The sequence below is a fragment of the Lolium perenne genome, chromosome 6, assembly GCF_019359855.2.
Source record: "Lolium perenne isolate Kyuss_39 chromosome 6, Kyuss_2.0, whole genome shotgun sequence".
Lineage (NCBI taxonomy): Eukaryota > Viridiplantae > Streptophyta > Magnoliopsida > Poales > Poaceae > Lolium > Lolium perenne.
The window spans coordinates 113408704-113431655 of NC_067249.2; the positions used below are offsets into that span (position 1 = coordinate 113408704).

General features: G+C 45.4%; 1 long non-coding RNA gene across 1 annotated transcript; it reads right to left on the reverse strand.

Moving 5' to 3' along the window:
- Positions 1-20343: 20343 nt before the first annotated feature.
- On the reverse strand, positions 20344-22580 carry LOC127326062 (uncharacterized). The gene is made up of 5 exons (XR_007867559.2): positions 22425-22580; positions 22239-22335; positions 21997-22073; positions 21037-21110; positions 20344-20867 (listed from the first exon to the last, which is right to left on the reverse strand). It is a non-coding gene; the product is annotated as an uncharacterized lncRNA (long non-coding RNA).
- Between the last annotated feature and the right edge of the window lie 372 nt (positions 22581-22952).

The window sequence follows — 22952 nt, forward strand, 5'->3', positions numbered from 1 at the left end:
CGACACTTCTACCTGGCTGCATCTACTACGCCGATTTGGGTTATATCAGAGATTACATTCATGATACAAAGGCCTGGGATGAGTGGCCACGATATGTGAATAGAATGGGAAACTACGGTCTGAGAAATAAACACAGGCCATACCGTCTGGAGGATGTATTGGCCGCATACTGCAGACGGAAGGAGTTCAATGAATATTTCCTTGGGATAATGCACGGATGGAACGACGAAGAAATATATGAGCAATGAGGAATCTTCTAGCTGGCCATACATTGCGTGCGTCTTGTATTTTTTTTCATCTTAGTTTGTCGTGAACATTAACAATGTTATTGGCTGCTTTTGGCTGTCGTATGCGCTTATGTATTATACGTTTTTACGATTATCTTCTTGTGAATTTATCATATACTAGCTTCTAGATTTGCTGCCATATTGGGCAAAAAACGAGGGTCAAAAGGCAGAAATAGAGAAGCTTCTCTAGATTTGATACTAATTTGGTGAAAAAGACAGAGAGAGAAAGAGGCGAAAAGGTGCTCTTAAAAGGGAAAATGCCAATTTGGGCCGAGAGAGACAAAATCGAGCTCCCCGCTCACGTGCAACCAAACGCTATCTCGTCCCGTCCCACGCGGTCCCTTTCTACCAGCTCCACGCGACGAGGGCCCACACGACGCGGCCCCACACGTCGGCACAAAGACGGAACTGGTCAACTTAACGGGAATCCCGCCGTCCGAGCCGTCTCAAGCGGGTTTCAAACAAGGACTTGGGGAAAACTGAGGAAAAACTAAGGGGCTGGGGAAAACTGAGCACAACTAAGGAACCGAGGGCACGAAAATAGAAATCCCTTTTGTATATGTATGGTGGCACTTGCACTCGTTTGCTCTTTTTGTGTTTTGGCGGCTTTTTCTCGCACTATGTTAGCGTTAGCTCGCTTTTGCTATTTTGCCACACGAGTTTTGCTTAGAAGCTTGACTCCACACTACACACACACCTCACAATCGGGGCCGCGTGCAATGTCTCGCAACACTTGATAAGCAATGCTCGATAGGATAGATCGCAAAAGAAGAGGGGTTACAAGGGAATGCAAGTTATACCTAGATGAAAATGTTAGGCGGTGTCGGAACACACAACTTGCGATGATGGCGGGTGTCAAGAGTACGGTTGCAAGTCCGGGGTGCCTCGGATGTCGTCGCTTGCTTCGGAGCTGCGGGTTAGTTTCACAAACAAGGCACTCAAACCGGAACAAGCAAACACAAGTTAGCGGAAGAAAAGGGTCAAAGTAGCTTGGCGGTGGTGGCGGTGGTAAGCCGGTGGTGGGTGGTGTCGATGCCCTTGCGGTTGCGGTGGTGGTTGTGGTGCCGCAGTGTTGTTTACCGGTGGTTTGGGAGGGTGGCGGTGCTTGCCGGCGGTGGAGAGCGGTGGTGGTGGTCGGCGGTGGAGGTGGATGGGGTGGCGCCCGGTGCAGGGGCCGGTCTGGCCGGGCCTGGGGCCGGCTGCCTCGGTCTGGCGCCCGGTTGGCCGGGTCCTAGGCCGGCCTGGCTGGTCTGCCGCCCAGTCAACCGGTTTTCTCAACCGGCATGTCGTGTTCTTGAGCCAAACTCGTCCAAATCGACCCAAATCGAAGGATAATGATGGAATTGGGGGCTAGAAGTGGGGGAAATAGTAGATCAAGCACAATAACACCGAATCCATGGACCAAAACCACTCAAAACGCAACCAAATCGCAGATCCGTCAAAAGGCAATTTAGGGCTATTTTTGGGGATTTTTTGGGGAAAATTTTTAGAGACGAAATTGGGTGGGTGGAGGGTCAAATCCGCGGAAACCAAAGGCTGCTGATACCATATGATGTGGTCTAAGACCCTGTGTGTGTGGCCCGATCTTGCGATTGACCCGAAATCCAAAGGGGAAGGAGAGGGAGAGCGCGAAGAACACGATGAACACGAAGAACACGAGGAACACGAGGAACTCACGCACGCACACCAACCCGATACAATCGATACTTACCCCCGTGGCCCGGTGGACCACGCCAATAGAATCAACCCGGAAGAGACACGCGGTAGAATTCCGAGCGGAGAGATTGGTGAGGGAGATGAATCTAGGAGTGGGAGAGAGAGTGGGTAGCACTAGAATCTCACACACCAAATCAAATCATCCAACAAGGGTAGCCTTGATACAAAGGGGATGAAACCCTAGGGAGACAAAGCTCAAATCCATGTCTAAGCCTAAATCTTGTCTAAGGAGTAAAGGAGATGACCTAGGTGCTTATATAGAGGTACAAGGCGACTTGGGTCGAAAAGGTACGCGGTGGATCGACTCGGGCCGTTTCCGGTCGAGTCTGTCCCGTGAAATCCGGTCAACCAGGCGCCAACCGGGCCTGGGACCGGACGGCCTGGCGCCAGGGCCGGTCAACCGGGCGCCAGACCGGGAAGTTCGCAAAAGTTTCCCGGTTTGGCGTCGGTACGACGCCGGTTGTCGCCGGGGTGGATCCGGTCTGGGGCCCGGTCGACTGCCCTGGACCGGCTCGCCGGCTGGGGCCGTTTTGGCCGGCCTCTGGGCCGGCTGGGCCTCTTCCTCCCGCCTCTTCTTCCTCTTCTTTCTTCTCTTCTTTCCTTCTTCTTCTTCTCTCTTCCTTGCACCATGGGAGTTCCTTCTCTCTTGGTCCTTGTCGATGTCGGCACCTATAGACACAATGATGATAGGCATGAGGTAGCATACCATTAAGTTGGTGTTGAGGTCGACCATAGAGAGGAAAGAGTTCACCTTGACATATATGGCGGGGTTTGTGTTGTTGGTCCATTTGGGGGACTCCTTGGCCATGGTGTAGCGTCGACGATAAGCGGGGCTACATCAGATAGTCTTGAGTGCGCCATCAACAACTTGGGTCGCCGACATCGACATCGCTCTACTTCATCCTCATCAAGCTCAGCGCAAAATTACTACTCCCATGATCGTCATACTTCATCAAGCTCTAACTCAAGGCGAGGAGATCTTCTTCGACCTCATCGACATCATGATCGCCATGAAGACTCACGTTCCAACTCAAGGCGAGGTGAATTTCATCGACATGCTCGTCCACATGAGCGTCCTCAACAAGACGAAGATCTACACCATGAACGCCATCCACGTGATCGCCATGCCCACCATGGGCGACCAACCCCACGATAACGTCATACTCAACATGGACCCGACACCTCATCGCGAGCCACACATGGATGCTCAAGACCAAGGTCATCAAGATCAACCTCGGCGTGATCTCCGGAATCACCCTCGCCACAACCAACATGGAAGAGGAGACCCAACAAATGCTCAAGGTGAGATAGGCAACAATGGACATAGTCAATAACCTCAACAACCTCGTCAAGATCTTTGACAACACCATCATCGTGAACCAAGTGAAGCTAGTGTTCAACTACAACACCAACCCAATGCTATGGTTGGCCGTGGAAGATCTCCTCAACTAGCTCAAGCCGCAAGAGACGAAGGCATCCGTCCTCGCCGAAGGAACTTGGAAGATGAAGAGAACGTGTATGGCAAGCTCAAGTTCAACATGTCCAAGTTCAAGGGTGAAGACGATGCTGAGGCCTACCTCTCATGGGCACTCAAGTTTGACAAGATCTTCCGCATACACAACTACTCCGGTGCCAAGAAAGTGGCCATGGCATCTCTTGAGTTTAAAGATTATGCCAACACTTGGTGGGAGCAAGTGGTCACCCTAAGGGAAGAAAAGGGTGAACCTCCAATTGACACTTGGGAAGAGATGAAGGAGGAGATGCAAGCTCGCTTTGTGCCCGCACACTACATGACCGACCTCTTCAACAAACTCCAAAAATTTAAGCAAGGCACCAAGACCCTAGAGGAGTTCTACAAGAAGATGGATTTAACTATGATGCGAGCCAACATCCAAGAATCCGAGAACCAAAATATTGCTAGGTTCTTCAATGGCCTAAATTACCCCATCAAGAGGATTGTGGAGTTCCAACAATACTCCAACATGGTTGAGTTGGTTCACAAAGCGTCCAAGGCCGAGCGTCAAGTGAATGAGGACATCAAGTACTCCAATTCCAAGTCATACTTCGCCTCCAAGCTAGCTACAAGCGCTCCTTCAAAAAGTGCCAATCCCTCCATTTCGTCCACACCATCCAAGCAACCGACTATCCAAAGTCGCATGAAGCAACCGGTGATCTCAACCGCCTCCTCAAAGGACTCTACGGGACCCTCCAATGTCACTTGTTTCAAGTGTGGCACACAAGGCCACAAGTCCTTTGAGTGCAAGAATACCAAAGTTATGATCACTATGGAGAATGGTGACATAGAGACGCTAAGTGAAGGTGAATATGAAGCTCTTGTCCAAGCTGCATCGCCAATGAAGAAGATACGATGAAGAAAGCGGAGAAGACCCCCTCTTATGTGTGCATGACCCAAGCCCCTCACTTGTGGTCACAAGGGTGCTAACAACTAAACCACAAGCTATGGAAGACCAACGGTGCAACATCTTCCAAACCCGTGCCGGTATTGGTGGCAAGTCAATCAAGGTCATTGTCACCGGAGGAAGTTGCCACACCTAGCAAGCACCCATTCCAATGGTTGAGTGACAAGGGCAACGTCAAGATACAACACACCGTCACTGTCAACTTCAAGATCGGCCCTTACGAAGACACCATTGAGTGTGACGTGGTGCCCATGAAGGTGTGCCACATGTTGTTTGTCCGTGCATGGCAATATGACAAGAAGGCTATGCATGATGGACACTCAAATGTCTACACCTTGAAGGTCAAGGATAAGAAGTTCGAGCTTCGTCCGATGACCCCAAGCCAAATCATCGCGGACAATGCAAAAGTTTTAGCAAGGGCACAACAACACAACCACCATAGTGAGTTGAGAGGAGAGGGAGCGACCCACAAAAAAGAGAGTGAGCGCCACAAGCCATACATGAGTGAGATAAAGAGTGTCCTCCTCGCCACCAAAAGCGAGTGGAGAGAAGTGCAAGAAAGTCCATCCACCACTTTGCACTATGTGCTCATTTGCAAGGGGCCATCATCGGAGACTAACGCCTTAACCAACATCCATTCGTCTTTGTTGTCTCTTTTTGAAGGATTTTCAAGATGTCTTCCCCGACGAGCTACCTCATGGACTACTACCGCTTCGAGGCATCGAACACCGCATCGACCTCATACCCGACGCTCCACTCCCAAACCGCGCCGCCTACCGCACCAAATTCGAAGACACAAAGGAGATACAACGCCAAATACAAGATCTCCTCGCTAAATGGTATGTCCGTGAAAGCCTTAGCCCTTGTGCGGTACCGGTCATTCTCGTTCCTAAACCGTATGAGTCGCAAAGAATGTGTACGGGTTGTCGTCACATCAATGCCATTACCGTTCGTTACCGCCATCCCATTCCGCGTTTAGATGACATGCTTGATGAGTTGAGTGGTGCCACAATTTTCTCTAAGGTAGATTTGCGTAGTGGCTACCACCAAATCCGCATGGCAATTGGTGAGGAATGGAAGACGACCTTCAAGACCAAACTGGGTCTCTATGAATGGCTTGTCATGTCATTTGGCCTTTCAAATGCTCCATCAACTTTCATGCGTCTTATGAACCATATCTTGAGACCTCTCATTGGCAAGAGTGTGGTTGTCTATTTCGATGATATTCTCATTCATAGCAAAAATCTCGAGGACCATGTGCAACGTGTGAGAGAAGTCTTATGCATCTTGCGCCGCGAGAAGCTCTTTGCAAACCTTCCTAAATGCACATTTGCACAAAATGAGTTGATTTTTCTTGGGATTTTTGTTTCCGCCAATGGCATTGAAGTGGACTCTTTGAAGGTTGAGGCCATTCGTAATTGGCCCACGCCTACCACCCCTTGGTCAAGTTCGAAGTTTCCATGGACTTGCCGGCTTCTATCGATCTTTTGTGAAAGACTTTAGCACCATTTCTTGCCCTTTGAACGAGCTTACGAAAAAGAATGTTCCATTTGTGTTGGGCAAGGCCCAACAAAATGTTTTCGATGAGTTGAAAAAGCACCTTACCGAGGCACCACTTCTCGTTCTTCCGAACTTTGCAAAAACTTTTGAGATTGAATGTGATGCGGGTGGGATCGGTATTGGTGGAGTACTTATGCAAGATGGAAAACCCGTGGCATACTATAGCGAGAAGCTGGACAGCGCACGCCTCAACTATCCTATATATGACAAGGAACTTTATGATTTGGTTCGTGTTCTTGAAATTTGGCAATATTACCATTGGCCGAAAGAATTCGTCATTCATTCCGATCATGAGTCCTTGAAGTATTTGAAAAAGTCAAACTAATTTCAACAAAAGGCATGCTAAGTGGGTTGAGTTTATCGAGTCCTTCCCTTATATTATCAACTCGTGTTCGCGGATGCTCTTTCCCGCAAGAATAACCTTTTGCTCACTCGCTTGGACTTTCATGTTTTGGGTCTTGAGGAGATCAAAGAACTTTACACTTCCGACATCTTCTTTGGACCCATCTTTGAAAAGTGTTCCATTGAAAGAGGATTTGATGATTTATATTTGCATGATGGATACTTATTTAAAGCTAACAAACTTTGCATACCCGAGTCTTCTCTTCGTAAGTTGCTTTTGCAAGAGTCACATGGAGTTGGTCTCATGGGACACTTTGGACGTGACAAGACGCTCTCGATGCTATCAACCCATTACTATTGGCCGAAGATGAAGCGAGATGTGGAGCACCTATGCAACTGGTGCACCACATGCTTACACGCTAAGTCTACCACCAACCCTTACGGTCTTTATATGCATTCACCGATTCCATATGCTCCTTGGTCGGATATAAGCATGGACTTTGTACTAGGTTTACCAAGAACAAAGCATGGTAATGACTCAATCTTTGTGGTAGTAGATAGGTTATCTAAAATGGCTCATTTCATACCATGCCATAAGACCGATGATGCTTCACACATTGCTTCGTTGTTTTTCACGGAAGTTTTTCGCCTACACAGAATACCGGCAAGCATTGTGTCGGATCGAGACGTCAAGTTTATGAGTTATCTGTGAAGTCGCTCATGGCAAAGTTTGGAGTCAAGCTCTTGTTTTCGTCATCCTCGCATCCGCAAACGTACGGAAAAACGGATGTGGTGCTCGAAGTCTCTCAACGCTCCTACGCATGCTAGTGAAGAAAAATTTAAAGTCATGGGAAGAGTGCCTACCCCACGCAGAGTTCGCCTACAATGTGAGCCAAGCACTTCACGACATCAAGGAGTCTGTTCATGATCGTATATGGCTTCGAACCGTCCACGGCACTCGACATCCTCCCACTCCCTCTTCATGAGAGAACGAACATGGACTTCGACAAGCGCACCACCACCATGAAGAAGCTACATGAAGACACAAGAGCTACCATCCAAGAGCATGTACTTCGCCAAGCTTCCCGCCTCCATGCTAAGAAGAAGGAGACTTCATTTGGATACACTGGAACACCCCATTTTTCAGAACCACCATCTCATCCATGAGCAGGCTCCGTAAGATCCCATAGAGTAGAAATGGAATAAGTCATGTGACATGATCTAGTATTACAGTTACCCTTTTTTATTTATAGTATGGAAATGCATTCATTTTCTTTGCATCGATTGTGATCCGCAATACTATCGGAGTAAAAAAAGGGATCTAAGGAAGAATGTAGGCTAAACTTTTTGATTAGCCCACCACGCATCCACGCACGCGTGGGCTGCCTGATGGGTGGGCTCCACCCGTCAGCGTCTATTCAAACGCGAAGCGGTACTGGTGAATATGAGACGCAGGATTAGATCAAGATCTAACGGCTCGGGTTCGTCGTTGTCGACGGCGAGAAGAACTCACTGGCGCGGCGAGGCTAGTGGGTCGGAGGGCTCACCGTGGCTCCGGCGGTGGTTGGCAGTGTGCGCGAGGAAGTGGTCGTCGACGGCGAAGCTCCAGGTACCGGCGGCAGCTCCGGGGACGGCTCCAATCGACGGCGGCGAGCTACGGTATTGGCGTCCTCCGGCGGTGAAATTGGCGAGCTCCGATGGTGAATCGAGAAGGGGAAGTGGTCGAGGAGATCGAGGGAAGAGTGGGGATGGTGCTGGTGTGCAGAGATCATCGAGGGGAGGCCTTCTTTTATAGGCGCGGAGGTGTGCCGTGGTGCTGCGGCCAAGTCGACAATGGCGTCGGCTCTCCGGCGAGCTATCGAGCTAGGCGAGGGCGGGGCACTATGCTGCGTATCCAGGCGATCCTCTGGGCGGCGACGGCTAGGTTAGGCGGTGCCTAATTCGGTCGGGAGGTCGCGAGGTTTGGCGCGCCCGAGGCGGGGTTTGGTCGTCGTCTCCGGCAACGACGGGCGCGGGTCGGCGTCGAGCGCATGTCTGGCGGGTTCCTGGTGCGGCGAGGATGCTCAACGTGCAGAGAGGGGGGCCAGGGGTTGCGCAGCTCGTCGAGGCGGCGCGTGGCCGTGCGTGCCCGTGGGCGTGCCCACGCCGTGATCGGCATGGCCCTGGCCGTTGTGGGCGCGACGCGTGCCACCTCTATGGCCATCCTCTCCGGCAATGGCGGCCACCAGGGTGCTCAGGGGACCAAGTAGGATCAAGGGGACAAGGTGGCAGGGTGTGGAGGTGAGAGGAGAGAGGGGAGTGGCATGCATGTTGCTCATGGCCGGCATGGCCATGGCTTAGCCATGTGTGGCCCTTCCTCTAGGGTTGCTATGCCCTGGTGTGAGCGAGAGGGAACCAGGGGACCAATAGGGCACAATGGTTTGAGTAGGGTTGGCCAACACTATTGCAAATAGTGATTTGGGGATTTGGGTAGATTTGCATTTCAAGTTTCTGTCCAATTTTCTTTACGCAATTAAATTTGAAAATTGTGAGAGAGATGAAATGGACTTGCTTCACATCACCAGAGACACATAATGGTGGTGGTGGAATTTAAAAATAAAAAGAAATGCAAAATTTGCAAAGTGGGGTGATGTTGAAGTTGCTAAAAAGTCCCAACTTTGCTTGAGCATAGTTTTTGATCCAAGATGAATTTGTACTGGTGGTCTTTACAAAAGTTGTTCACCTTGATGTGTACTTGGATGTGGTGCAAAGAGTTTGATTTGTTTGGTTTGAAAATCTCCAAATACAGAGGCTCAAAGTAGTGATCAGACTGAAAATGGCAGATTTGACCATTAGTGCATGTGATCACAATTTGAGTTCAAATTTGATTTGATTTGAGTTTTTTTGATTCCAAAATTGTTATTAAGTGTTTAGTAACATAATACAACTAATGGTGAAAGCCAAATTGGTCTAGGTTAAAGATTTGCAAAAATGGCATAAACCATATGTGAGGGTTTTAGGGTTTCTCCATTTTATTTTCTTTCTTTTCTTTTATTTGATTTGTGATCTTCTCATGATCAATTTAGGGTTTTAGGGTGTATTACATAAGCACATAAACAATCATCATGGCATTTCACACAATAATGCACAAGTCCTATGCATAACACTATATGCAAAATAAAAGTTTTTGTTGGTTCCAAATTTTGGGTAATTGGAATTCATCTTCTTCATTGATTTGAAATTTGGAATGTTACAAACCCTTCCCCCTTACAAAAGATCTCGTACCGAGATCTTAAAGAAAATTAGGTAGTAAAGAAATCTGGGTATTCCTTCCTCATGTAGTCTTCTCGTTCCCAAGTGGCTTCGTCTTCGGTATGGTTGCTGCATTGTATCTTCAGGAACTTGATACTCCTGGTACGGGTGGTTCTGGAAGCTTCTTCCAGGGTGCGAATTGGCACTTCGTGATATGTCAAGTCCTTGTTGATATCCACCGATCTGTGATCGATATTCTTGAAAACCTCTGTCTTCTCGGGCACTTCTAGACACTTCCGGCGTAGTGAGATGTGAAACACATCGTGCACGGCTGACATTTCTTCTGGCAACTCCAGTTGATAAGATACTTCTCCTCGGCGGCTCAGAACTTTGAAGGGTCCAACATATCGGGGTGCAAGCTTTCCTTTCAGCTGGAATCTTTGCATTCCTTTCAGAGGGGATACTCTGAGATAGACAAAATCTCCGATCTCGAAGGTCATCTCTCGGCGTCTCTTGTCGGCGTAGCTCTTCTGTCTTGATTGCACCGTCTTGAGGTACTCGCAGATCTTGTGTACTTTCTCTTCAGCCTCTCGAAGAACATCTGGTCTAAAGACTTTGCTCTCTCCAACTTCCGACCAATTCAGAGGGGTACGGCACTTCCTTCCGTATAGGGCTTCAAAGGGGGCCATCTGTAAGCTGGCTTGGTAGCTGTTGTTGTATGAGAATTCTGCGTAAGGCAGGCAGTCTTCCCACTTAGATCCATATTCCAGTACACATGCTCTCAACATGTCTTCAAGTATTTGGTTGACGCTTTCCGTCTGTCCATGGGTCTGCGGGTGATAGGCGGTGCTGAAATTCAGCCGGGTTCCTAGTCCTTCATGCACTTTCTGCCAGAATCTTGAGGTGAATTGGGATCCTCTATCTGACACAATCGACTTCGGGGTTCCGTGCAGGGCGACTATTCTGGAGATGTATAACTCAGCTAACTTGGCGCCTTGGTATGTGGTCTTGACGGGGATGAAATGGGCTACCTTGGTTAATCTATCGACAACTACCCAGATTGAATCATTTCCTTTGCTGGATTTGGGCAAACCGGTGATAAAATCCATTCCTACCGAATCCCACTTCCATTCTGGAATCTGCAGTGGCTGCAGCAATCCCGCGGGTCGCTGATGTTCCGCCTTGACTCGCTGGCAGATATCACACTTGGCGATGTAGCTTCCAATTTCTCTCTTCATTCCATGCCACCAGAGTTGTTCCTTCAAGTCTTGATACATCTTGGTACCTCTGGGGTGAATTGAGTAAAGGGTGTCATGGGCTTCTTTCAGGATGACTTGCTTCAACTCTGAGTCTGATGGTACACAAAGGCATCCTTTATACCAAAGAACTCCGGCTTCATCTACGGTAAATCCCGGTGCTTTCCCTGCGGCTATTTGGCTCTTGATTCCGTTGATACTAGCATTTCCCTTCTGGGCTTCTTTGATCTGGCTAATCAAGGTGGGTTGAAGCTCTATGCTGGCTAAGAATCCTTCACTAATTAGCTCCAGTCTAAACTGTTCAAACTCTTGAAACAGGTTGGGTTGCTCGATTGCGATCATGGAGTTCAACTGACACGGCAGTCTACTCAGGGCATCCGCTACCACATTGGCCTTGCCGGGGTGGTAGTGAATTTCCATGTCGTAATCCTTGATCAATTCTATCAATCTGCGCTGCCTCATGTTCAGCTCCTTCTGGGTGAAGATATACTTCAGGCTCTTGTGATCCGAATAGATCTCGCATCGATTACCCATGAGGTAATGACGCCAAACCTTCAAGGCTAAGACTACGGCTGCAAGGTCTAAGTCATGGGTTGGGTAATTCTGCTCATGTTGCTTCAGTTGTCTCAACAGATATGATATCACTTTGCCTTCTTGCATAAGCACACATCCAAGACCAATCTTGGAGGCGTCGAAATAGACGTCAAAGGGCTTGGTGATGTCCGGCATTATCAGAATTGGGGCTGAGGTCAATCTACTCTTGAGTTGTTGGAAACTTTCTTCACATTTATCAGTCCATTCGAACTTCTTGTCCTTCTTCAACAGTTGGGTCATTGGTCTAGCGATGCTTGAAAAGCCTTCTACAAATCTGCGGTAATATCCGGCTAATCCAAGAAAAGCGCGGACCTCGGTCTGAGTGGTTGGGGCTTGCCATTCTGTAACAATTTTGATCTTGGCGGGATCTACGGCAATTCCTCCTGCAGACAAGATATGTCCTAGGAATCCTACTTCCTTCAACCATAACTCACATTTGCTGAACTTGGCATACAAATTGTGCTGTCTAAGGGTTTCTAGGATGATTTCCAAATGTTGCTCATGTTCTTCTTCGGATTTGGAGTAGATAAGAATGTCATCGATGAAGACAACGACAAACTTATCCAAAAAGTTCATGAAGATCTTATTCATGAGGTTCATGAAATAAGCTGGGGCATTGGTTAATCCAAACGACATGACGTTGTACTCATACAACCCATATCTGGTAGTAAAGGCAGTTTTTGGAATATCAGTGGCACGTATCTTCAACTGATGATAACCAGTCCTAAGATCAATCTTAGAAAACACTTTGGCACCGGTCAACTGATCGAACAGGTCTTCTATCTTGGGTAGGGGGTACTTGTTCTTGATGGTGACATCATTAAGCTTATGATAATCCGTACATAAACGAGTGGCGCCATCCTTCTTGTCCACAAACAAAACTGGTGATCTCCAGGGGGAGGCACTAGGTTGAATCAAACCTTTGGCTAACATATCATCAAATTGCTTCTTCAGCTCCACTAGCTCTGTTGGGTTCATACTATAGGCTCCGGGCTATCGGTCCAGTTCCGGGGATTAACTCGATGATAAACTCGATATCCCGATCAGGGGGCATACCGGGTAGATCATCCGGAAACACATCAGGGTATTGACAAACGACCCTAATCTGATCCAGAGTTGGCTTGGCTACACTTTGGTTCCAGGTAAATTTTCTGGGCAGTCTTTCAGATACATGCTCTACTAGGATACCAGTGCTACAAGTCATGGTGATGGCTTTCTTAGCACAGTCAATCAATCCATGGTGTTTTGACATCCAGTCCATTCCTAGTACGACTTCCAAACCTTTGGTTCCCAGAACAATCAGATTGGCATAAAAATATATTTCATGGATTCTGATGGGTACATCTTTGCAAAATTTTCTAGCTTTGGTGGTTGACCCAGGTATTTGAACTATCATAACATGCTTCAAACTGATGGGTTGGATTTTACTTGTGCATGGAAAGTCTTCAGTGACAAATGAATGCGATGCTCCAGAATTAAACAACACTCTGGCAGGTACTGAGTTAACAGAAAACATACCCAGTACAACATCTGGTGCTTCTTGGGCTTCTTCTGCGTTCATGTGGAAGAGACGGCCGTTGCTGTTATTGGGGTTGTTGGGGGCGAACTTTCTGCCGGTGGAGACGCCGCGTTGCTTCTGAGCAGGTGCAGCGGTGTTGGCGGCATTCTTGGCTAACCTCTTGGGGCACTCGTTGGAGTAGTGTCCCACCACTCTACACTCATAACAAGTGATGGTGGCCTTGTCCTTGGTGGCGACGGGGATAGAGTTGCTCCCAGTCCTCGGAGCAGTGTTGGTGTTGTTGTTGCTGTTGGGGGCTCTGGGCGAAGCGCGGTTGAAGTTGTTGTTGTTGTTGTAGTTGTTGTTGTTGTGGTGGCCTCCTGGCCTGGGGTTTCCCCCACTCCGGTTCTGATAACCCGGATGTGAAGTCTGCATCTGGGGCTTGTTGTTTCTTAGGGCGAAACCTCCGCTTGAGCGGAGGCGATACTTCAGAGCATTGTTGGGCCCACTCTGGTGCATCATGCGGCGTTTGCGGTTCTCGTTGGCTTGGTTGAGCTTGCCCTCCATCTGGATGGCGGATTCCACCAAGGCTTCAAGGTCGGCAAAGGGCATGTTGACTAGCACAGTCTGCATCTCGTCATGCAGTCCGTTTAGGAATCTCCCCTGCCTCTTCTCGGTGGTGTCGGTCTCGTCGGGGGCGTACCTTGACAGTGTAAGGAACCTGTCGCGGTATTCAACCACCGTCATCCGTCCTTGCTTGAGTTCTTGATACGTCTCCAACGTATCAATAATTTCTTATGTTCCATGCCACATTATTGATGATATCTACATGTTTTATGCACACTTTATGTCATATTCGTGCATTTTCTGGAACTAACCTATTAACAAGATGCCGAAGTGCCGATTCTTTGTTTTCTGCTGTTTTTGGTTTCATAAATCCTAGTAAAGAAATATTCTCGGAATTGGACGAAATCAACGCCCAGGGTCCTATTTTGCCACGAAGCTTCCAGAAGACCGAAGAGTCAACGAAGTGGGGCCACGAGGTGGCCAGGAGGGCAGGCGACGCGGCCCCACCCTTGGCCGCGCCGACCTGTCTTCTGGGCCCCTCGCGACGCCCCCTGACCTACCCTTCCGCCTACAAATAGCCTTCGTCGCGAAACCCCCAGTATCGAGAGCCACGATACGGAAAACCTCCAGAGACGCCGCCGCCGCCAATCCCATCTCGGGGGATTCAGGAGATCGCCTCCGGCACCCTGCCGGAGAGGGGAATCATCTCCCGGAGGACTCTACGCCGCCATGGTCGCCTCCGGAGTGATGTGTGAGTAGTCTACCCCTGGACTATGGGTCCATAGCAGTAGCTAGATGGTTGTCTTCTCCTCATTGTGCTTAATTGTCGGGTCTTGTGAGCTGCCCAACATGATCAAGATCATCTATCTGTAATTCTATATGTTGTGTTTGTTGGGATCCGATGAATAGAGAATACCATGTTATGTTGATTATCAATTTATATCTATGTGTTGTTTATGATCTTGCATGCTCTCCGTTATTAGTAGATGCTCTGGCCAAGTTGATGCTAGTAACTCCAAGAGGGAGTATTTATGCTCGATAGTGGGTTCATGTCTCCGTGAATCTGGAGGAGTGAGAGAAACCTCTAAGATTATGGATGTGCTGTTGCCACTAGGGATAAAACATTGATGCTATGTCCGAGGATGTAGTTATTGATTACATTACGCGCAATACTTAATGCAATTGTCTGTTGTTAGCAACTTAATACTGGAGGGGGTTCGTATGATAACCTGAAGGTGGACTTTTTAGGCATAGATGCATGCTGGATAGCGGTCTATGTACTTTGTCGTAATGCCCAATTAAATCTCACTATACTCATCATAATATGTATGTGCATGGTCATGCCCTCTTTATTTGTCAATTCCCAACTGTAATTTGTTCACCCAACATGCTGTTTATCTTATGGGAGAGAACCTCTAGTGAACTGTGGACCCCGGTCCAATTCTCTTTACTGAAATACAATCTACTGCAATACTTGTTCTACTGTTTTCTGCAAACAATCATCATCCACACTATACATCTAATCCTTTGTTACAGCAAGCCGGTGAGATTGACAACCTCGCTGTTTCGTTGGGGCAAAGTACTTGGTTTGTGTTGTGCAGGTTCCACGTTGGCGACGGAATCTCTGGTGTTGCGCCGCACTACATCTCGCCGCCATCAACCTTCAACGTGCTTCTTGACTCCTACTGGTTCGATAAACCTTGGTTTCTAACTGAGGGAAACTTACTGCTGTACGCATCACACCTTCCACTTGGGGTTCCCAACGGTCGCGTGCTGTACGCGTGTCAAGCTAAATTTCTGGCGCCGTTGCCGAGGAGATCAAGACACGCTGCAAGGGGAGTCTCCACATCGCAATCTCTTTACTTTGTTTTTTGTCTTGCTTAGTTTTATTTACTACTTTGTTTGCTGCACTAAATCAAAATACAAAAAAATTAGTTGCTAGTTTTACTTTATTTGCTATCTTGCTTGCTATATCAAAAACACAAAAAAATTAGTTACTTGCATTTACTTTACTTATTTCATTATGTTTCCTTTTAATTTTACCGTAAAAGACATGCCGGTAGGACGCGGGTCTATAATTGGGAGAAATAATATAGAAGAATTTTTCAACCATGTTAGTACCGTTGATGATTTTGAAGATAGACACTTGGTAGACCTTGCTCCGACTTATGAAATTACCGCTGCTGCTTTAGTTCGTATGATGGAAACTAAATTTGTTAATCTCAATCCTATAATCAAATACATGTTTCTTACACTCGGTGATATGGAAGAAGGGGAAAAGAAAGATTTTGTTTTAGAAACCCTTCTTAGAGAATTTGGTGGTATAGCAAGAGAGGCTAGAAAGGTCTTTGCTAAATATAATATGCTTGGTTCTTATACCAATTTTGTTAGTCTCCTTGAAAAAATGGACATGGAGAGAATAAGGTATACTAATAATATTAATGATGGTGGGGAGATCAAAGCACCAATACCATGCAAGCTCCTAGCGATGAATGATGCACTAGAAAATAACTATGCTTGGCTTGTTCCTGAAAATTTGTTTGATGAGAGTAGCAAGCCCAAGACTAATGAAAAGGGAGACGCTAAAACTTATGTATCCAATATACTATGCATGGTTGAGAAAACTCCAAACCCCGCTGTAGATGCACCATCCTTCGATAACACTTGATATACACTTTCTGCGCCTAGCTGAAAGGCGTTAAAGAAAAGCGCTTATGGGAGACAACCCATGTTTTTACTACAGTACCTTTGTTTTTATTTTGAGTCTTGGAAGTTGTTTACTACTGTAGCAACCTCTCCTTATCTTAGTTTTGAGTTTTGTTGTGCCAAGTAAAGTCGTTGATAGCAAGGTTCATACTAGATTTGGATTACTGCGCAGAAACAGATTTCTTTGCTGTCACGAATCTGGGAAGAATTCTCTGTAGGTAACTCAGAAAATTATGCCAATTTACGTGAGTGATCCTCAGATATGTACGCAACTTTCATTAAATTTGAGCATTTTCATTTGAGCAAGTCTGGTGCCTCAATAAAATTCGTCAATACGAACTGTTCTGTTTTGACAGATTCTGCCTTTTATTTCGCATTGCCTGTTTTGTTATGTTCGATGGATATTTCGATTCCATTGACTTTCAGTAGCTTTGTGCAATGTCCAGAAGTGTTAAGAATGATTATGTCACCTCTGAACATGTATATTTTGATTGTGCACTAACCCTCTAATGAGTTGTTTTGAGTTTGGTGTGGAGGAAGTTTTCAAGGATCAAGAGAGGGAGATGATACAACATGATCAAGGAGAGTGAAAGCTCTAAGCTTGGGGATGCCCCGGTGGTTCACCCCTGCATATATCAAGAAGACTCAAGCGTCTAAGCTTGGGGATGCCCAAGGCATCCCCTTCTTCATCGACAACATTATCAGGTTCCTCCCCTGAAACTATATTTTTATTCCATCACATCTTATGTGCTTTGCTTGGAGCGTCGGTTTGTTTTTTTTTGTTTTGTTTGAATAAAATGGATCCTAGCATTCTTTGTGTGGGAGAGAGACACGCTCCGCTGTAGCATATGGACAAATATGTCCTTAGGCTTTACTCATAATATTCATGGCGAAGTTTCTTCTTCGTTAATTTGTTATATGGTTGGAATTGGAAAATGATACATGTAGTAATTGCTATAATGTCTTGGATAATGTGATACTTGGCAATTGTTGTGCTCATGTTTAAGCTCTTGCATCATATACTTTGCACCCATTAATGAAGAAATACATAGAGCATGCTAAAATTTGGTTTGCATAATTGGTCTCTCTAAGGTCTAGATAATTTCTAGTATTGAGTTTGAACAACAAGGAAGACGGTGTAGAGTCTTATAATGTTTACAATATATCTTTTATGTGAGTTTTGCTGCACCGCTTCATCCTTATGTTTGTTTCAAATAGCCTTGCTAGCCTAAACCTTGTATCGAGAGGGAATACTTCTCATGCATCCAAATACTTGAGCCAACCACTATGCCATTTGTGTCCACCATACCTACCTACTACATGGTATTTCTCCGCCATTCCAAAGTAAATTGCTTGAGTGCTACCTTTAAATTTCTATCCTCTACCTTTACAATATATAGCTCATGGGACAAATAGCCTAAAAACTATTGTGGTATTGAATATGTACTTATGCACTTTATCTCTTATTAAGTTGCTTGTTGTGCGATAACCATGTTCCTGGGGACGCCATCAACTACTCTTTGTTGAATATCATGTGAGTTGCTATGCATGTTCGTCTTGTCTAAAGTAAGGGAGATTTACCACCTTTATGGTTAGAGCATGCATAATGTTAGAGAAGAACATTGGGCCGCTAACTAAAGCCATGATCCATGGTGGAAGTTTCAGTTTTGGACAAATATCCTCAATCTCATATGAGAAAATTAATAATTGTTGAATACTTATGCATAAAAGAGGAGTCCATTATCTGTTGTCTATGTTGTCCCGGTATGGATGTCTAAGTTGAGAATAATCAATAGCGAGAAATCCAATGCGAGCTTTCTCCTTAGACCTTTGTACAGGCGGCATGGAGGTACCCCTTTGTGACACTTGGTTAAAACATATGCATTGCGATAATCCCGGTAATCCAAGCTAATTAGGACAAGGTGCGGGCACTATTAGTATACTATGCATGAGGCTTGCAACTTGTAAGATATAATTTACATGATACATATGCTTTATTACTACCGTTGACAAAATTGTTTCTTGTTTTCAAAATCAAAGCTCTAGCACAAATATAGCAATCGATGCTTTCCTCTTTGAAGGACCTTTCTTTTACTTTTATTGTTGAGTCAGTTCACCTATCTCTCTCCACCTCAAGAAGCAAACACTTGTGTGAACTGTGCATTGATTCCTACATACTTGCATATTGCACTTGTTATATTACTTTACATTGACAAATATCCATGAGATATACACGTTATAAGTTGAAAGCAACCGCTGAAACTTCATCTTCCTTTGTGTTGTTTCAATATCTCTACTTTGAATTATTGCTTTATGAGTTAACTTTTATGCAAGACTTATTGATGCTTGTCTTGAAGTACTATTCATGAAAAGTCTTTGCTATATGATTCATTTGTTTACTCATGACATTTACATTGTTTTGATCGCTGCATTCATTACATATGCTTACAATAGTATGATCAAGGTTATGATGGCATGTCACTCCAGAAATTATCTTTATTATCATTTACCTGCTCGGGACGAGCAGAAACTAAGCTTGGGGATGCTGATACGTCTCCAACGTATCGATAATTTCTTATGTTCCATGCCACATTATTGATGATATCTACATGTTTTATGCACACTGTGGGGACCCCGGACTACCTGTCCGAAATACCCTGTTATGTATACAGTTCACGTTCCCATGATCAGTGTGCCGTGAACACATAACCGAACTGATATCAAATTACATCATCCTTTACAAAACGGAATAAGAAAATTACAATAAAGTCACATGACCCATCTTTACAAGATAGCCTCGAAGGGCCTAATCTAATCATCAGAGTAGCAGAATCACTTCAGCAACGTAGAGCCCAAGTCATCTGCCTTAACCCTACAGGCAACTGACTGGGAAGACGTTCCTAGCTCGCATAGACGTTGTCAACTCCTTCGTCATCTGTCGAAGTCCTCCAGGTCTGGCCAAGTAAATAGCCAGGGACAAAGCCGTGAGTACATTTGAATTGTACTCGCAAACCATCAAGAAGGTGATAACAATTCTAACTAAAGAAGACAAGAGAGGAAGAATAGTTTCTCTGGTGGATATAGCATGTGAAAGAGAATCAGTTTCTCTTGTGGATATAGCATGTGAAAGAGAATCAGTTTCTCTTGTGGATATAGCATCCCACATCATAGTTGAAGGGGACACTAAGAAAGTCCTATGACATCTCTATATCTTTGTTAAAGCAGAGTTCCTCTACATGAAACACTAGGAAGGGTCACCCTCTTTTGCTTCATTTTCCTCGACCATCTCCACATGGTCAGCACACCATCTTTCCCGTACCCTTCCGGTACTTCCAACACACATTTCCTTTGGAAATCATTTTCAAAACCAAAACTCGACACAGCTCTATAACGGCCATCCCAACCGTCCATGACCGCGGACGCGGCTATTCGAATAGTTTTGACTCTGCAGAGTTTGCACACTTTCACCACAACTATCCGGATACCTATCGTGTGGGCATCATCCCCGCATAACGACATATGCCACGACGGATACCCGGACATAACCTTTCGCCCATTCGACTTAACACGAGGTCCTACCCTATGGAGTATGTACCTCCCCGGCACCGTGGCAGCTCACCTCCTCTAGAGCATGGCTCCACCGCCAAGCCAGGAGACCCATAGTGTCTTCCGGACGGGTCAGCCCCGAAGGCCTCCCGTTATACTATTGTCCCAACCATGACAACCCGGACTCGGGGGTAACCGTACCCTTGTATAGTTGTGCGGTGCCTCATGCTAAGAAGAACAAACGTCAAGTTAAGCCCCGTGCCCACGTTGGAGTAGCTATGGTTGCGCTGTTTAGTTGTTCCGGGCGAATACAAAGAACCATGTGTCGTTTTTCTCAAAAACCCAAGTCACACACACCTTCCTCTTTCCAACCATCTTTGTCAAGATCCTTTCCTTTCATAAACCATACGCTTGGGTAAGATTGCCTCACCCAAGGTTTTCATAAACATTTACAACAAGGTAAACCTTGAGGGGTTCCCAATCTAAAGTTTCATGAGTTGAACTAATACAACACTATAGCCGAGATGAGGGTCATCACGCCATTGAGGGTATGAAAAAGAGGTATTGGAGTGGATCATACTTGCTTGAGCTAAGCATGTATTATGACGACACAAGAGGAAATATACTTTCAGATTTGTGGTGCTATCTAACCCAATCAATAGATAGATAGGGATGAGAATTGACCAACACCAACACCATTAAGGGAAAACAGGCATACTCATCACAATTTGAGAATACACCAAAAACATGGTATTGATACATCTACACTAGAAGGGGGTGTAGTATGAATCTTGTCCCGAGGTGGAACATATTCAAGCTAAATATAGAAAGCAAGTTGGATAGCAATGGCCATGATACCATACACCCAACCAATTACCAAGACCTTGACAAGATAAAACTACTAGAGGTACCATGCTTGCATCCAAGCATAGATGACAACAATATGGAGATCATCACACATAGAACCAAGATGCTATTGATAGCACAAGATGACATCCAAAGAGACATCATATCAGAGATCAAAAGATGGCTTGCCTTGGCTTATTTGTCCCTGGACTTCTTCAACTTCATCAATATAAGAATCCCGTCAATATAAATAAAATCCTTGTCCGAACCACTTCTTCTTCTCCGGAATCGTTCGCATCTATCGTCGGAAAATATAAAAGGAACACAATCAATCACATTGCACCAATCATAACAAGCATGCAACATTCAACAATCAACAAGCAATAGCTAACCACCTTACTACGGGCTAACATACAAAGAACTTATAGATACTACAAAGCAACTAAAAGAGAACCCATTTTATTTACCTAGTAAAGGTATGAGAGTATCATAACTTAGCAATTGCCTCTCTCGGTATCACCATGGCACAACTAAGTATCCCCTGGTAGATAACATCATAAAGAGGACAAGTGCATTAGTTGGGCATTACAAACATTCATATTATTTTTTTGAAACATTTTTGGAAAAGCGGGAAATCATTCTCTCTATTTTGTAAAGCTTACACAACACTACACAAGAATAGGAAGTAAATGATATGCCACACCATTTGAAGACTTAAGCCAAACAATAGAACTAAGGTTAAGTTGCAGAGGTTTTGTTTTGCAAGAATAAAACATTGGTTGACCAATTTTTAAATAAAAGAGTGGGCAAAGGTTTAAAAATAAACCAAAGAGTTTTGGTTCAACAATCCATGTCACACATACACATTAGTAACAGTAAGAAATATGCATGAATAGAGACTAACACTATTTTTCCTAGATGGCCAGTACTAATACAAGACTAACCCAATTGGATTCACTCAAAAATATTAAACCTACAAATTTAGGAATTTGTTTGAATCTGGCTGTACAGAAAACAAGATCTGTAAGCCATAAATCGTAGAAAAATCCTAAAAATATGAGACCACTGGCATTTGAAAGATATTTAAACAGAGATGCATACACAATTGGATTTGGGTTCAAATTGTTTCTGAAACTCTCACAAATGGATTGACAAGGTTACTGCATGTTTGTACCATTTGCTTTCTCTCTGGAGTTACAGAACAGATAAAGGTGTGAAACTTGTTTGAGAAGATTAAAAAAACATTCAGTAATCCTACATAATTGGAATCACTTAATTAGGTTCAAAAATGGATTTTTGGTGATTTAAAAGCTAACAGCCAAGTCTGCAGAACACACATAACAAGTTTAATTCACCCAAAATTTTACATAACTCATAAAAATATGAGGTCAGGTGCATCTGAAAGGTATTGAAAAGCTGGTTCTTACCCAGTTTGTTTCATTCAAAAATTCATTCCCAAGCTCCTGATTTAATTCGACCAAGTCAGATCTGACCAGATCTTGATCTGTGAACCATTTCAGTTTCAGGAGGTCAATCGAAGTGAAACCACCGCCAAAATGAAGGTATTGAAGAGGGCTTTCACCCACAGTTGAGTTTGCTCAAAAAGGTTTTGTAAAACGGAACAAATCTAACAAACAGTGAATCTGCATGTTTACAGAACTTTATTTACCGAGGAAAATATGTAACGAATTTGAGGGTGAAACCAACGCCAAGTTGTAGATCTTTTCCGTATCTATCTGCGGAACTTTGAATCACTCGATTTGGATCTGCGCATGAGATTTGGTGGATTTTACAAGTTCGTACCAGAATCTGAAACAGCAAGATAGCAGAAATTACTGCAAGGATTTGGACGAACTTTGCTCAAGAACTTCAGATCTGAGGATAGCTCAAGCTTCTCCATGCTTGGACCAACATGCACCTGCATCAAGATCCAATCTTAGCAATGGAAGAAGAGGAAGAGGAGAGAAAACCATCTAGGGTTGGGGAGAAGAAGGAGAGGGAGGCTCTCGTGGTGAGGAGGAGCTTGAGGGAGGAGGGAGCTTCATCTTGGAGTGCCTTCCATGGCCATGGCCGGCCATGGAAGCTTGGGGGAGCAATATTTCGTGGGAGAAGGAGGGGAGGGAGTGGGTAAGGCAGGGGAATGAGTGGAGAGTGGAGAAAAATGAGAAGAAAAAGAGGAAGGGGTGGCCGGCCAAGTGCTTTTATAGAGGGAGAGAGTGGTGGCTGCCTCCTTTTTGATTGGCTAGGATGGGTGGCTGCCCATTTATTGATTGGGGTAGTTGGGAGGCAAGGCTTGTGGAGGAAGGAAAAGAAGAGGGAGGGCTGGCCGAAAATCTTGCCATGGCCGGCTCCTTCATGTGTCACTCAAAAATGAACAGAGAGA